Below are 18,851 nucleotides of genomic sequence, written 5' to 3' on the forward strand. Positions count from 1 at the left end.
ATTATAACACGCTACTCCATAGAAAGATACTTAAATTAATCCTTCGAGGATAAATTTAAATAATTTTTTAATTGTTTTTTACTTCCTCGTTTTTTATTACATGTATATGTACGTGAATATTGTAATATGCAGTGATTAGTAATTTGTGTGTGGTTCATGTAAGACAGCGCATGATCACATTTGTAGAACCTCAAGAATGCAGATTATGAGATTTTTTTGTAGACATTCACGGATAGGAGAATCATAGTGCGTGTGAACGTTGTATAAACATTATATGTATGTGGTTTTGTTTATTAATTATTTATGGAAGCAAGCGATTAGAGGAAAGATTAATTCTCTCTACTCCAAAATTCCATAAGGCGATTTTTGATACGCTGTCATGGATTTCCATAAGTAGGCAAGTTTAATGTTTAATCTACGATTTTTCCGATAGAACGACGTGCAGGATGATTTGCGTCTCCGAATGTCATAGTTTTCTTTCCTACGTCTTGTACGAGGTAAGTCGCCGCCCATGTGTCGTTCCATTTGAGAATCACTATATACCTCGTTGCCCAGGCTGATTTACTTTCGCTCGTGTAAGGAGCTTTTTTGGGGCACAGGTATGTTTCGGCCGATTTTTAAATGTTGACAGCAAAAAACGAAGCCAAAAACGAAATGTTTCTTCCTAATTTTCGTTTTTTTTTGCTTTCATTTTTTCTTTTTAATTTTTTTCCTTAAATTTTTTTACTCCTGTACCAGAACACCCGCATATATATAGGGTCCTTTTAATCTTTTTTACTAATTAATATTCGAAGCGTATCTATAATCTCTTAAGCTTTCAGAAAAATTACGATTGTAAAGATTTCAGAAGTGAAGAAAATATGTATTTAATTGTCAAGACAATAATAAGTACTACTTTTATCACATTCAATTCAGTCTAATATTCATAAAAGTACACGAAATTCTTTAAAACTATACGTTGACTACTATTCTTCGTAACATAAAAGCAAGCTAACATTACATTTTTCTGAAAGATAATTTTCCACGAATATTTATCCATTCTTCCTTTCAAAAGGGCACGTCGCCTTAAAATGCATATTTCAAGACGGTTCTCGAATTTTAGAGCGTTGGAATTTTTCATTCCCTTTTCCGGTAGGTTAAGCACGTTTTCAGAAAAACCTGTTAGACTTTTACGATTCTCACAGATATATCCTTTAGGAAGCATAAGAAGTGTCTTATCATTTAATTAATAAGATATTAATAAGATATTAATAAGATATATAAAAGGCGAGAAGGTTCTTTCAGTAAAACTTTAATAGCTTTCTTAATATTAAAAACATGTCAGAAGATATTTTCATATTTGCTAGTTAATAATAATGATAACTTATTTCATAACTCATAAATCGCTAAAAAAATAAAATTAAATTATAAAACAAAGATATAGGAATCGAACGTAACTTCTTTAGAACCTATTTCAAGCATCTCTTTTAATTTTAAAATAGCAATTACAAAAAATTAATCACAAAACCCGAATTTCGTAGGTATGGTATATCAAACGACATAACGATTCAATTCCCCTATGTTTTGCTCAATCCATTATTACACTAATTTTCTATATGATAAGTTCCAATTCAAGTTCTGTGCTATCCTTATAGAAATATTACCCATTCTTCATTCGTAACTACCCTATAGTTTCATTCCGTAACTCAGTAATATTCTCGTATTACAAAGAACCAGAAATTTCCCATGATAAATTCCTCGGTCTATAAATATAGATATAAGTCTTGGTATACGTTTATTCACATTCGCGAAAGGAAATTTTTCCAGGCATCTTTTTCATCGACCACAGTCGTCTAGGTTCTAGACGCTTCACTTAGCCCCCCTTTTAACTCGATCGGTTTTCAATCACCCACGATTACCGTTCTCCGCCTCAATCAGTCCTACTCTACCTCTAATCGTGAAGATCGACACGATCGACGAACAAAAAAAATTAGGTAGCGAATTTTCCATCGATACTCCCCGATTTTTTATCAAAACCACGCTTTCAGAATCCGCGAACGTTTAAAACTCTGAAGAATTAACGGAAATAACGAGAGTGACGAGAGTAGCTAAGTTTCCAATTGATATAAACTTTATTACAAAATGAATTTTGGAATTTATATTGTAAAAAGATAGTGAATCGTTCAAAATCAGTAATTAGGGGGTGCAAATGCTTCTGTGAGTCACTATATATTTTCAGGTAAATATAATAACATTATATTTTCATATATTTTAAGTATTACAAGGACATCTACTTGTTATATTCGTTGGAAAATTCTAACAAATTTTACTTTCTTTAGTATTTTATACTGTAAGTTGTACAATATGATACCAATGAAATAATAGAGTCGTAATTATCGAAACGTGTGAAATTAATTTGTTCATTGAGAAGTCTTATTTCTTCAAATTGTTTCACTCAATCTAATATGCAAATATCTGGAGACAATTTTCTCAGAAATAAAGCCTTCATCTACGACGAAATTTTATTTTATATTTTTGATATATTTCTTTTTCATGTGGAGTCACTTTTTTCTGAATTATATCACAAATTTCGGAATATCCATTGATGTATATATATATATATATATATTTTTTTTTTTATTTTACTTTCCACAAAGTATACATGGAAATTGAAGCGTTAAAATCGCAGTTGTTGAAGTTGAGACTACGTTACAAGTGTAAAAGCGTATTTGTTCTCGAGTTTGCAAACTTCGTGCGGTTGTTCCGCGAATTCTTTCCGTGAGCTCACGAAACGCTTGCCAGCGTTACATGCTCTTCGTTACTTTGCGGGTTTTCCGTTTCAACCAGCGTTTTAATTGTGTACAACAAAGAATGTTATGAAATACACAGAAACGAACCGTGGTTTTTCATTAACCGATGCTGCCACTCGACGCAAATAGAATTACGAAATATTTTTTCGAACCTCCATTTTCTGTAAAACTTCTGTATCATACGAGTACACTATAAATTCAATCAATTTCAACGCTTTTCACGATAACATCGAAATCTTTACTACACGCTCTCTACTTTCGTTTCTAAAATTCAAAACTCAATTTCCAACCCATCTCTGTCAATGACGAAGCGCTCAAAGCCGACAAGTCAACGATGTCAGTTACCACATCAAAGAGGCTAACTTGCCGTAGAATTGCCATTCTGATACGTTATCATAGTTACATATTTGATGTATAGTGTAACACACAGCTTTTAGTACAGGGTAGGTCATACAAAAGATGTCAGGAAATATCAAATCAGTTTCGATAAATTAAGTAGCATCATCTAAATATCACGTGAAATAATTCAGAATCTGTTACTCAGAAACACCCGCATATTTTCTTAGTCTTGACAGAGTGTTCTTCGATTACAAAATTACAAATAATAAAACCAACGCTGATCTTATCCTTCATTATTGGTGTAGTTATGTACTGTAGATAAAATTGTCTATTTCAAATTAATGGATGCATTAATGCAATAATCCACACCACTGTCATCTGTAAGTGTTAGATGTTACGGAATTTTACATTATTTTAGAAGTTTCTTATCCGTGCCCTGTTTAGCTTTGAAACTATTCATCAGATAAAAAATATTCTTTTAAATTAATTGTAATGTCACAAGAAGTGACTAATAGACGTATCTGTATAGTAATAATAAAAATCAATACGTACCTACATCGAGATTTACAATGGAAGTTGTAAATTTAATTGTAATATACAATTAATAGATTTTTTAATAAATAATTGGAATTAATATAATCTTTTCTACTTGATCCCATAAGAAAACAATGTGTCAGCAAATTATTCACTGCTTTTCGTAGATTTAGGCATGTCATTCCCACATTGTTGTTGCAAATAAATCCAAATATCTTCGGATATGTCCACATGAGTAGTAGTTACTTAATCTTCTATAAAGCAATATGTTCGTTAATAATCTACGATCAACGACAACGGTGGCCACGTGAGTATGTCAGAGGGAAGCAGATGGATCGATCTATTGGCCTAAAATTGACAGTAAACGGCGGAGGTCAATTACAACACATCAGCTCCGATGGCACGAAACGGAAATAATCGGTTTGAGAAAGGAAGTCCGTGCGTTGCATTTCCTGCGATAGCGCGAGTCTTGCAGTCCTTGCAAGTCCTTGTAGACGCATATTACAACAGTCCTGCTGGCCGTTCGGCGTCGAGTAAGCATAGCTGTTACGCGAAATTAACCTATCGTTGAGAACCACCACAGAGAGCATGGATGTTCTGTTCTATTTCGTAACAATCGACGATGCTGTCTGTGTGGAATGTTACATATAAGATCGTTCGGCTTATCGTGTAGCTCATCGTGTACACCGTACCACGCCGCATACACGATGCTTCCATTCTACGCGTGAAAGTTCATTGTAACTGGTTTCTGCGGAAGATTAAAAAAATCAGCAGGTTAATGTCAGCAGGCAATCTTCATTGTACTTGCACCCTGAAATTTCCACTTCTTTGCTTGAGAATTTGGTAGATTTCGTTAGACTTGAAATATGTAGAATTTAGACCTGCTAATGACATCTAATATACGTATAATTCACTCGCATGTTATACATAAGGAGGAAGATAGAGAATAATGTTATTCATGTTATCATAACATGTGAATTGGTTCATAAAATTATATATTTACAAAATTTAATTGTAATTATGTAGTTTAATCAAAATTGATTCTTTTAATAAAATTTGAGGTTCCCTAATGAAAGTTCGTTAATTTACCTTCGTTTCCGAATTTTATATATTATTCAGTTCATAATTATAAGCTATTTTGTTCGTCACAACATTTATTTATATATTATATTAGCTTATATATTATATATTTATTTATAAATATATAAATTATTAAATATATTAAATATATATATTATATATTTATTATATATTATTTATTTATATATTTATATATTATATTATATATTATATATAATATTTACATATTATATTAGCTTTTGTCTACTTTTTTTTTTATACGACCACCCCCCTCTCTACGATATCCCCTGGGCCGTCGTGCAACTCTGAGGAGGTCCAGATCCTCCCCGGCGTGTCAGCCTCTATGACCACTTAGGACAGCGTAGGGCCATCCTTCGGCGCGGAACCATGCAAGGTTGGGATGTTCTCACCCTCTCCCGCTCTGTTCGTTCCTTTAGGAGCATTACGCTTTCGCAATATGAGCGTACTGCGAGGAGCTCTTGTCGCCCCCTCAGCATCGCTTTCACAACTGACGAGGAGTCTAATCTTTCGCCAATTGCCAGCCGTAGAATACGACGTGAGGCCTCCCACGCCACACAAAATTCTAACGTATGCTGGGCCGTGTCCTCGCCCTCGCCGCAATGGTAACAGGTGCTTGTCACCTCTCTTCCGACTTTCTTCAGGTATTCCCCGAATACTCCATGTCCTGAGAGCACCTGCGTCATTCGGAAGGACAGTGGAAACCCTCCGTGGTCTCTCCAAGCCTCCCAGTTTGGTAGGACCGATCTAACGGCTCGGTGGCCCTGGATCTGGTCTTCGGTGAGTAGGTGGGAGCGCCACCACCCCCACACCTCTCATCTGACTTCCCACCGAACGTCTCGGGCCGCCAGCTCAGCGGGGAGAGCTTTTGCCTATTTCTTTCATTTCTGTTACTATCAAATACAGACTATTGATTTTAGTTTTATTTATATTTATTAGATCTCGGAAAAGATTCATCTTTATCATCAAAATAATTTAACACTTGAAATACCAGGAAAAACTTACACATAATTCTCTCTTTTCCTGAAGCACTCATTTTTGTTAATTTGTTACAGAGTCTAATTAATGGATCATAGATTAATAATCATACCATATTTAAACAATAAATAATGTGTCGAGATTAGATTAATCTTTTTATCTATTAACATTCAATCGTTAATGGTCGGTATCTGTATAACAAGGCTATTCGTTCGAGTTTCGCCTAATTATCCGTGTGATCCAACACACGTGAATATACCAAAGCACCAAAATTTATTTATACCAAGCGTCAGGTCATGGTGCAGGTTCCACTGATCGAAGTTGATCGAGCTAACTGGTGATCAAAATTACAGGGTGATCGTTCCTCGAAACTGCTAAACAAAGCTTACTGTAACGCCGCGCGGTAAACTCTTTAGCCGGCACAGGGATACCAGTTAACTCTTCTCATGCACGGCGAAACAGTATTTCAAGTGCAAGCCATTAAGCCCTCAACACTGCCGGATAGTGATTAGGTCCAGGGGCTAAATCCTTGTCAGTGTTGGTGTTCAGTGAATTTAATCACAGCGCTCTCAGGACAATGCTGCATATTCGTGCCGTCAGGCTACAAAGATAATTGCGCTTCTAGCATTAATCAGGCATTCACTGTTCGCTCACTTGTCTACCTTCGTTTCTCCTCTGTAGAAACAAAGATCCCGCCAGTTATCCCTCAAATATCACTATTTGTAACTTACTTATGGCAACTACCGTTTCGCGATAAGAACTTAAGGATTTGAGGTGACACTTGTATCGTATAGATAAGGATTATAGCAACAAGTAGGTACAGAGGTAATTGCGGATATTCTTGGACTTAATATTCAATGTATTACTGAGGAAATTTTGGATAAGCTTCAGCAAGTAGTGCAACGACTAGTATTGGTTTAAATTTACGCAATAGTGTATGCTAACTAAGTATTAGAGTGGAAATATATTAAATTTAAGTTGAAGATATATATTGATTTGATGTCCTTAATGTTAAAGAATAGAGGATCTACAGATAGAATCTTCTAGATATATATATATATATAAATATATATATATATAAATAAGAATCTTGATAACTTTGACGAATCAAAAAAATTAAAACTATCATAGAATTTTCCTAAGACTGCTTGCAGACTATCAATATATTGTCAACATTTCAAGGTTCCCATCGTCATTGTACAATATTGACAATATTGAGTAAAAAGAGTAGTTAAAAGACTACTTCTCCTTTGATTTTTTAACGCAACCAAAAAACACGTTATTCATGATACAGAAAATTTACTCCCAAAAATGCTTTGTCATTGAAAAATGTCGTTGTGGTGCATAAGTTCTACGATTTACGAGAAACTTTGTGGACAGGTCATTGGTTGCGGTAAACATTCATTAAATTTATCTGTAACCGCGTAATTTACATCACCGTGGCGTTACGGTCATTAACGCGTAGCAGTGGATTTTTGATTCGCAGACTGTGGCTACGTGTCCCAGCGCCATGTAGCGTAAAAATGCAAAACACGCGCTTTTCCGTCATCGCGAACAATTTTCACAATTTTATCAGGTCTGTTATATTTGGTAGTAATTTCATTATCATGTATACGAACGTTTTTGGTGATCTGGTGATAACGAGAATCGCACGTGATTATGCGACTGTGGAGTATAATGGTATTATACCGTGAGCGTGGCAAGTAATTGCGCGTGAAATGTAAAAATAAAGATATCTGGTTTGGTATTTATTGAATTTCTGGTTTCTTTTGAGAAATCTTTTGATTAGTAATTATTGATTAGTAATTATTGATTGACTATTAACAGGTCATAACCTATAAGATATCCTACAAAATTATGTTTCTCTTATAAATACTCATATTTTACAATTTAAAAGCAAATTTATAAATTATTTACACTTTTAGGTTTGTAGAATGAGATATAAAATTAATAAATTTGATCAAATAAGTGAAAAAATATTTCTGCGTAAAATTCACCCTAAATTCCTTTCTCAAATGTTCGGAGGCCGCGCCAATTATTCGTATTTTCCTGGATGATATAATTATTCTTACAGTGACAGCGTTATTTTAAGAGTAAAATTAATGGCGGCGTTTTTTCATTCTAAAATATCACGGCCCATTGAGCGATATTGAGATAAAGAGGTAGTCGATCATCATGCCAGCCGGATCGTTAGAAAACAATCTAACGGCTTGTATGAACCGAAAATCATTAATCATTTTCTGTCGTCGTGAAATTATTCGATCGATTAAATTCGTTTTAGTTGGCGTGTACGAGATATAGGTGAAATGCATGAAGCTCATTCTTTGTTTAATGAAAAAGAAAGAACGTAAAAATGGCAGAGAAGCTGTTTCCATTGTTATATACGCTTGATTTATATGTTAACCAAGAGCATTTTGTTCAAACAGGCGAAAATTAACGAATTAAAAATGCAAACGAAATCGATGTGCTTTCAACCGTCGCTGTTTTTGGTAATGGAAATGTCCATTGAACTTTACGAGCAACTAATTTGAAAACTTCACTTGTTCGTTAAAGAATGTAAAATGTCGTTGTATTTTATTTGAGTATCATTTATTCATTAACTTTAATCACCTATACACCTATTTTACAGGAAGAAGATCTTCATTACGAAAAAATTGTAAACAGAAATAAACAAATCATAAATATATGGAAATAATTTTCAGGAGTACAAAGAATTTTAATAAAATTCGTTGCAATAATCCTCAAATTTTAAAAAATAGAAGGGAAACGAGAATGGAATTATAAATCTACCGACATATGTATAACGTTACAAGGACCTTAAATGCTCAAGAAATACAGCCGGAAATTCTCGATAAAGGGATCGCTAAAAAAAAAGGAGGACGAAGAAGGTTTTCCCGTGGACAGAAAAAATCTAAAAGCATACACACCCTTGGGGTGAAAAACAAGAGATAATGCAGCGACCATGAACAAACGAGAGCAGCACGTGGATTTAACCGAGGCAATTAGGCGTCTGAGCATACACGCTTAAAAACATGTCACGTATGTGATACATCGTAATAAAAACTATGTGGCATGTAGACGAAAGGAAGTAGTGGTTCGTATTTGATCTCTACGTTATAGTTCGTTAAACAATTAATTACACAGAGGTTACTTATGCAATTGTACATTCAGTGTTTTTTTTTTAGGAATACATTATCTTTGCAATATAATTAGGAACTTTCGTTGCGTAGCTTTTTGAAACAGAAATTCTTATTAGATTTTTGTATTTATCTCTTAATTTTGTTATGTGTTGAATTATGCAAGATATTTTAATACTGAATGTTTAAGTTAGATGATAAAATTATTTTTATGTTTTATAATCTCGTTATTTTGAGAAACGTAGAAGTTGTTAAAAACCTAGAATATTTATATGTTATGTTCTGTAAGATATTTACATGTTATATTCTGTAGAATATTTACATATTATAATTTCTTCAATCGATTTCGCCTCAGGATGTAGCTTCAGAGAATATGGATATTATTATTAGTTTCGGCAGCGAGTAATAAAATTTCATGGAAGATTAAAGCCATATGATCTCTTCTCTACGAAAGCTACAAAATCAATATCACTTACGGTACCTTTCACGTGATTATCGAAATAATACATCTATCGAATAATTAACAAAATGTTAAATTTTCAGTATTCTAAAGTGCTGTTGCCTTTTAAAAGGAATTTCGAACATTTATCATTAAAATCATCCGAATATTCAAATAAAATAATCAAGAATCATTTCAATAAATATGGAATTAGGTTTCATCAAACGAGATACTGAAATCTTTCTTGATGTCTTCCTCTTTTTCTGCTTGCATCCTGCTTACATCCTGCTATACGTATAATAAACTATATCTTTTCAATTTTAATTGAATTTCTTTAAAGTCATTTATACTATACTACTGTACTAGATTTCTAGTAAAGTATCTATCTCTAAATACATGTTTTGTCTCATGACAACAAAATAGATAAAACACATTTATTTATATCTCTTAATAATGTTACACTGCTTGTGAATGGGTTAATGAGTTAATGAAAAAAATTAAGTAAAGAAGAAATATAGCAATATCGCGCCACAAACGGAGAACTAGATTGACATCGCTAAACAATTGAAAGTTTTCCAGTATCACCAGGCGTGTGTTAAATAAAATCCCATAGCCTTGAAAGCTTCTGAATATTATCGTGCGTAAAGTGGTCGTCGCGCGAAAGTAATCCCCGACGAAAACGATATGAAATAGAAAAAGCAGAGGGAACGAAAAAAAGAAAGGGAGCGAGGAAAGGGAAGAAAAAGTAAAAGAGATTCCTCTCGCAGCGAATCGAGCATTTTTTTTATTGTCGCCATAAATCGGGGACGCGCGTCATTTCTTCGGGGAATGGTCAGAATAAGAAAGAAAGAGAGGGTGGCTCGCACGGTCGTAAAAACGGCACGATTTTACAAAATAAAAGAGCTCTGCAGCCGATCGAAAATCAATATCGGAACTTGAGCCCAGAGCTTTTTTGCGGGCGTAAACGTGTTTACAGCTGAAACCGGTCGTTCCTTATTTTTACTCCGGTCTGAATCCATCCTCGTCTACCATTGACCGTATCTTTAAACGGACGAGCCTCTAAACGGGCCCCCATAGAATTTTCCGGCAAATCTATTCGATGCGGCGTTTCCGCGGGAATAAAACTCGCTACACCGGAAACTCGATGACTCCTCTCGGTTCCACTAACCGACCACGGCAATGTCGTCGGGAAAACAATACTTTCACCCGCTTGATATCGGGCTCCAGGATTCGCTCGCTCTGGGATTAATATCTCCCAGTCGATGTTCGATAGGATTCGAGCGTCCCGATGGTTTAGCTTTGCGAATATATATGCTTTCAGATACAATGTACATACACGGTTTTGTGGTACGATGTTCGTTGGAAGAACGAGTACCTAGTTTTGCAAATTGCATTAGTTTTTGATGGAGATGGACCTTTAGCTGGTTGTTGGCGCGAATTGTTTCAAAGTACCAATGATGTGTATATAGCCAAGGGAAAATAGAAAAGTTCTGAAGATTGGAGTATGGATTTTATTTAGATATTGTCGAACGGTAAGTATAGCTAGTGGGATTTTTATTTTGCTTAATTTGTATTGAGTATAATAAGATGTTTGAAGTGATACAAATCGTAAGAATTGTATTATTCGAAAATAGCTAAGTAAATTATAATATTCGCTTCGTAAATATTGAACCGAAGTATATATGTAACATGAGTAAAATTCTTACTTTTTCTAATTTGCATATGAAGCAAACTGTTCTAAACAATCCTCCAAAATGCATTAATTATTACATTGCACTATATCCAATACATATAGAAAGCTAGGAAGAGTAAGAAATACAGCAGCTTTATTTACACGGACATTTTAATAAATATATTCATATTTTAGAATATAATTCTCATTCCAGTTAAAACATACTACAGATATTTCAACATATTTTCACATTAAATTCTTCGCGTAAATTTATTCCTCTTAATTTTTCGAACAAACAGTAATAAACATCCTCGGAAAAGGCTTGATATTTCCATAAACCATCGGGGAACAGACGTCATATAACACGTTCTTCTTTTTTCTCCAATCGTTCCTGGCGTATTTAATCGCAAAGTCCGCGTGACTTTTTCCGGTTGTATTTGAAAAGAGAGAAGAATATCTAGCGGGCCTCGAATCAGTTGACAGTCACATTCTGATTAGACAAACGAGTTCATCACGGCAGAATGTTTGACCGTTATTTATTCTGCGTCGACTATAATGGATGTTATGGTGTGGTGGCCATTGGTCTTCCCGCCGAATCGATTTTCCATCGACATGCAAATACGCCGACGTCTCTCATCCGCCTCATCTTTTTCCCGCCGACGATTTTGTATCGACGCGTTGACTGAGGTATCGATTCTGCTGACACCCAAGCCAGACAACTTGTCTGTGATTTTTGAAAGCAATTTTTCGCTCGAATATTTGGTTGCCATTATCTTCGCAAGAGTAGACTCGCATGTTGGGAAAGTATAAGTTTATTGAACAGCATCGATCTGCATTTAGAGAGAGGAAAAGGAAATGAATTTGTTTTTTAATTATTTCATTAAAGCGATTCTTTTATTTTATCTCCCTCGTTTAAAATACCCTATCTGCTGTTTTGAAACATCTGGAAAAACTGAACTTTTATTGTTTTTCTATTAAACATTTAGAATCTCCATAGGAATTTATAGTTCAGACAGCTTCAGAGGAACTTCAAATATTTCAACATATCTTGCACAATGTAAAAATGCTAAACTTATGATATTAGTAATTAGAACGGAAATAACTAAAGTTGAAAAATATTTTTGGCTATTACTGTTTTATGAAATTTTAAGAATTGAGAAATCTTATAATTAGAAATATCGATGGAATTCAATAATTGGAATTAATTTTGGAAGACACTATAATATTAAAATATATGAAAAGTTTGATGTTCATATTATACGTGATACGTTTTTTTTACCATTTTTCTAAATTAACATGATATAATTCTTATTTAAATTTATTTAAATGTTTATTTAGTACGGCGAAGTAATTTTTTAATTAATTAATTTTTTAGAGACAAGTTGACAACAAACAAAGTATGTCCAATTACAAAATATTGAGTCAATAATTAATTCTTTCTACTTATAGCAGGTTCATTTACATCTGTCCATATTAAGATTGGTCATTAGCGGAGTTAATACATCAGATCGCATTTTACTTGCAATTTAAAGCGGTAAAATATTTATAAATAAAATATCTCAAATTATCTGGAGATTTTCATTATTTTTCACAAAAAGAATTAAAAAATTATTCACTGATCCCATCGTAAAAGTACATAAATCCTAGTAATGATTATAAACGTTGTCTGTGCAAAGTTTCCAGCAAAATCTGAAGTATTTACATTCCCTCGTGGAATATTCCGTATTTATTGCGTAAAACTGTAACAGCGAATGTTCATCACGCTTACTTTGTTAGGTTGACCTCCCTTCCACTAATATAGGTAACTAATAGAAACTTCATCTCTCAGGCCGATGGTGTACATTGTTTCGTACAGTTGTTTGATAATTGAAAATAGTTGTAAAATTAAAAATACTTTGGTGATGTGAAACATTACAGAAATTATACGATGTAATTACTTTCTAATATATAATTTTTCTTCATTATCTATAAATTGAGGGTAGTTCATTTGAAATTTTGCTCAAAGTTAAATTGGAATTTTATGCTATATATACCTAATTTGTAATTTAAATATCGACTATAGGAAGTGTAAATTCCTCTAAAATTATTATAATTAGTAGAGATTATAGAGGTTAATAGAGAAATTTGTGAGACGACGAGGCAAAATTTGAAATCGATTTTTCAAATTAAATAGTCATCGATTAAATACACGAGCATGAATTGTTGGCGCGCTAACTCGCTTAAATAAAGTGAAAGTTTTGCACTGATTTTCTGTGATTTATTGGATCGCCGGCTGGTTCAAGTGGTCGCATTTTGCGTGCATTTATCGGTTACAGCGGCAGTAACTTACACCGAGTTTCAATCGAATCTACTCGATTACGCGAGAACCGACCGCACTTTCCAATTCCAGAATTCGGGTTAACCGTTTCCTTTGACGCGGTTAGTTGGCTGTTGTCTAATGAAATTACACCCCAAGATCGCCTCAAAGTGCACGGTTACACGGATGCGATATTTCTCTTTTGCGATTTCAGTCTGGCACTGTGCACAATGCTTTCGAAATATCTCTGTTACCAGGAATATTCGAAAATGAGAGTGGTGCAAAAGTAAGAGTGTTTTAGAAAGAATAAATTACGTTCATTTTAATGTATTTGTTAGACATTAATAAACAAAAATATAGCCCCATTCGTAGATTATGGAAAAGGAAAATTAATTTGATAAAATATTATGTGATTATTAAAACTTTTAAGAATTAATAAAAGCAATAAAAATTTCATCAGAGATATATAATAAGATTACATCGTTTTCTCCGATTTTATTTCTATTGAATATTTTATTATATTTTTTCTATTATAGTTTATTATAATAGAAGATCGTGATTTCTATTACACAATTATAAATATATAAATGCAAACTTTTAATAAATTAATAGTTTGCCTATGAATTAATCAACTATCACATTACGTACAATACTATTGTATCAGATGTTTCAACGCTTATGTGAACAAAGGTCTATACAATATACATTTAGTGTTTCTATAATTTAACCATGATTCCGAAGAATACAGTGAATATTATTATGAATAAATATTTCTAAAAGCATAAAACACTTTTATGAATAATCTCGATATCTAACAAGCACATACTTAAGTATACATTATTTTTCTCATGAAAATATATACTTATCTTTCATTTGCTTCAATAAATTTATTCCTACAAAGATTAATTATGTCATTTTTGATTGACTAGGTATCAACAAAATCTCTCTCAATAAAGATTCCACTCAAGCTTCACAATTTTACATTTCATGTGTTTAAAAACGATTCTATAGTTGAATATTTTTCCACGCGATAGATGTGTCCAATAAAACTCTGATCTATCAAGCCGGTCGGAATGTTGGTTTCCAAATATCACACAGGAGCAGGATCACAAACAAATGTTCATTTGCGATTTATTCGCTTATCGCGGCTAACATCCGATCGTGGGATTCGCGATCCGTGGATACGAGTCGCTTATCTCCCTCTCTTCCCTCATCTCTTATCTCGAACTATTTATTTGTCCACGACTTTTGCGCATGGAAACGTCGATACCAGGACTCGGTGGTTCCTCGAGCGATCTTCAAACTGTATCCGTCAATCTTGTGTTTCGTCGAGAAGAGATTCCGGTTACAACCGGAAACGGTTTCAGGACGATTACCCTGAAGACTTTGCAGGGACGGGGCTGCATTATTCATGTTTGCAGGCGCGGATCTACATCGGAATCGTTTCCACCACTGCCGGCGTATATACCGTAGTTGATTTACAAAGCAGATTATTGGAAGCATTTCTTTCCGTTGCGCAGCCGACAATTCGTCGCACGTTTCTCGTAACCGCGAAGATTCTTCTCCCCATCGCAGCTGAAAGTTTGTCGAAATTCAGTTGATAGAAGTGAGCATCGGATTATACTGAAGACCATAAAGTGCACTGGGAAAATAGTTTGTGTGGTAAGATAGTATCAGGTATAGGAGGATTTAAATAAATTATTGCGTTCATTACAACAAGTAATATTTTAGTAACTAGATTGAATTAATCTCGAGAAATCGGCGTATATCCAGATGGTGGAGTTATGGTTGATATTATTGATGTATACGAAATGTAATTTTCTTGAATGAGATTTTAATCACATATAGTTACTTCGAAATATCATACGTTTAATTAAAATAACTTTTATGATCCATGAATCTCTACTTCGGTTGAATATCGTTTATGGTAGCTACAAAAAATATTCGTTCCTATGTATTTCTTACAGCATATACATACTAATTAATTAGTATTTGTCTGAACACGAACATATTAGATTGTCCGGAAAGTGTCTTTCTTTCGCAAACGTGTTTTTTACAATGCACCTTCATACAAACGTAAAACCAAGTCTGTGAAATATTGCGGTGTTTATCTCAACAGAACAAAACGGATCGTACGTAATTCGACAAAATAATATAAAATAAAAACGTTGTGCGTCTATTATTTCCTCATAAAACGAAAGAAACTTGTCGGACAATCTAATATAACTGTTATATGAATGAAAAACCAATCTGCACGGGAAGTCAACAATTGTCTACTATATGAACTCTACTATATAAGGTTATGTGAACTACATGTTTCCTTTTAGAGTCATATGAATATAAGCGGAGTTTTACTGTATAGGTATTTATTCGATCCTTACTCATATCCCTAACACTCAAAACTTAATTACTCAATTATATTATAAATATTCATAGCGTATTCCCATAGAAATCCATAGCAATTTTGACAGAGCTATAACGATTTAAACATAGAATTGAATCCATTAGCAAAAGATCCATTCAACATCACTCCTCATTATCAGCGAGATTAACGTTGTTCCGCGTATCACGTATCACGCGATTAATAACTGTTCCGTATAACACGACACAGCTCCATTTAAGATAATCGAATCATAATTAATCCAACCCCCAGGCTGCATTCCATATTCATCAGTGAATCGCGCAGTCACGTTCTCGCGACACTGGAAAAACACTGAGTACGCTAGCTGGCACAACTAATTCGGAGAGAACAACGCGGATTTACGAGCAAACATAGGTAGGTATACATCTTACCTCCCTTGAGGACAAAACTCTCGACAACGATCGTTGTATTAAAGAGAATAATTTAATGAATCACGACGTTACTCTCCTGGATTAATAGAACCTTACTCAAATATAGTAATTTTACTAGCTGTCCTGTCCGATTTGTAAATAATTTTGTGAAGAATTTGTTATTCTATGTAGAAGAAACGCTATTTTTTTGTGCAATTTGTTGGTTGGTATTTAATGAAGAAATTTGGTAGAAATTTTGAAGAAGTTGGTATTTAGAATGAAAATTCTATGAAATTTTATGCGCTCTATGGTACTGAATGTATGAATTTGGATTTGCAAATAAAATTCATTTCAATCGAACAACGTTAAATTGATTTTGTTCATGAAGAAATACTTTGACATTTATACAAATGCGAGAAAATCCTGTTGTTTTCCTCGAGTAACAGACATCCTTGACATTGATTGACACGATCATCGTCGGTCTTTCGAATCAACCATCATTTGTCAGTGTCTTCCACGCAGCAGAACAGCATGCGTATTGATGGTCATCTGTGAAATTCATTCGAAATACCAATTTTCAGAATGACAGGAACAAACGAATGAGATTAGGCATTTATAGTTCGCACAACAACGATTATTGCTGAAGAAACTTCCTCATTAAAAATATTGATTAATCATGATCTTTAATTAAATCGTGATTAATAAATTATGCAAGCTACATTTTTTAAACCTTCAAGTGTCAATAAATTAATTTCTTTTAATTCTCTGTACTTATCCTATTGTCTTTTGCTAATATTTATTGTGTTACCCTGACATTCATTTTAAGAAATACGTCTTAAATTTTTTTATGTTCCGTTTTCAGAGATTCTAAAAAAATTCTAGATCATTCACTGGTATCCCACTTTTTTATTTCATACACCTCAATAAATATTATTAAATAACAATTAAAATATTTATGGATCTTCAATAATGAAATTTCAATTCCGGCTAAATGGATTTAAAGTTATTACAGAAGATTAACTGAGTTCATAAATAGGGTTTCAAATATATTTTCAATTAAAATACGATAAACACAAAATTGTCTTTTTTTTTAATTCTTATCATTTACAAATTACAAAATTACAGTTTCAATTGCAAATTGCGGATTTTTTATTATCTAATCACAAATAGCATATGTATGTTATTTTAAGTCAAGAAAGAATAGAATAAATTCCGAACTTTTCCCTCTAATGTCCTATCACTTACGTTTTGTTACTCAACATATCGGTAACGTTATAATCGTATAATTACAAATTCAACACGTGCTCATTTCATGTGCTTCATTATACCTAAATCGCGACAGTTCGTCGCATTATCACAAATGAGAAAGCTTGTTCAGGATTAATGTTCGAAATTAACCTGTGATCATTCAAACACGTTCGATCCTCATTTGCTATGGCCATAATTAACACGGATTCGCGGGTGGAAGGTTTTAAAATCCGCCAAATATATTTCCGCGGCTTACGTTATCTTTCGTATACAATGGTATATAGACCATGTTGTAATAGACGTAAACCCATTATTAATATGGTGATAATATGTTAATAATGTGGGCGAAATTAGCGAATTCTGTGCGAACGATGGGAAGAGTAACGAACATCGATAAAATCGTTGTTTATTGACATTTCGTAATTTCCTAAATTACCCCATAGAACGACAATTTTAGTGAAAGTTTACGAATTGGGAGAGTAAAAGCAAAACAAGATTATATGGAAATTGGATTAACTTTTTGTTACTTTGCTTATTTTGATCTGCTTATATGATTTCGAGGGAATATTGATGGATTCATTGTGAAATAATTTTATTAAATGATTATAATATCTAAAAATTTTGTATTTGATTAATACAATGTTTAAATGTAATTAAAATTTGTGTTTTAATCAGTAAACGTAAAAATTTTATGTGGTTAATTAATTTTATAAAAGAAACTAATGAAATGTTTAATTTTCCGTAATTAAGGGACTTTAAAAATGTTGCATACTTTAATGATAAATATTTTTTGAGGTAAATTTTTCAATCGATTTTAAAGAGATACACTCCTCGTCAAAAAGATAACCCAGATGTGTTATCTTTAATTTCTTAATGACGCGTGCAAAGTTTTTCGTCTGTAACGTTTAATATCAAAACATTATGAGCTCAGAATATGCGGTTCGTTGAAAATAATTAAAAATCTTATGAGGTTTAGTGTGTAACGAAGAAAAACTATTCCATACTAAGGTTGAAATGATAACACATTCTGTTAATATGTTTAGAAATTGCTCAGTAGTTCATGATCTATTAACGAGTAAAGATTACAGTACAATATTATATAAATTTGTAAGTATGTGGGACGTCATTGAGAAATTAAAGGTAACACACCTTGGTTATTTTTTTTGACGAGGAGTGTATACTTGTTTCAATTTTATATTTACTTAATTTTATGTATTTATTTAATTATATATACTAAAATCGTGTATTTCGATAATAAGAAAAATAAAGAAGCCTGTTAAGGCAAACACAATTCTTTAAAATAAAAATCTTTTAAATGAAAAGAAAATAAATTTGCAGCTTCCATGGAAGAATAGTCTTGTTCCAGTAGCACTGAATGTGTTAATCGACAAGATACAAAAGTTTCAGTTCAACGAGAACGCAAAAACGATACGTAATTATAAATAGCAAAAGCCACGAATGAATTGAAAACTTTTCTAAAGGACAAGAATACATCACAGAATGTAATACGTAAATATCACGAGAACGAACTACCGTGTGCCATATTTCA

The 18,851-nt window shown here is 33.2% G+C and overlaps 1 long non-coding RNA gene across 1 annotated transcript; it reads right to left on the reverse strand.

Moving 5' to 3' along the window:
• Positions 1-880: 880 nt before the first annotated feature.
• LOC117151223 lies at positions 881-18,419 on the reverse strand. The gene is made up of 3 exons (XR_004460985.1): positions 18,129-18,419; positions 9,620-9,624; positions 881-891 (listed from the first exon to the last, which is right to left on the reverse strand). It is a non-coding gene; the product is annotated as an uncharacterized LOC117151223 (long non-coding RNA).
• Between the last annotated feature and the right edge of the window lie 432 nt (positions 18,420-18,851).

The sequence above is a fragment of the Bombus impatiens genome, unplaced genomic scaffold, assembly GCF_000188095.3.
Source record: "Bombus impatiens unplaced genomic scaffold, BIMP_2.2 scf_0115, whole genome shotgun sequence".
Lineage (NCBI taxonomy): Eukaryota > Metazoa > Arthropoda > Insecta > Hymenoptera > Apidae > Bombus > Bombus impatiens.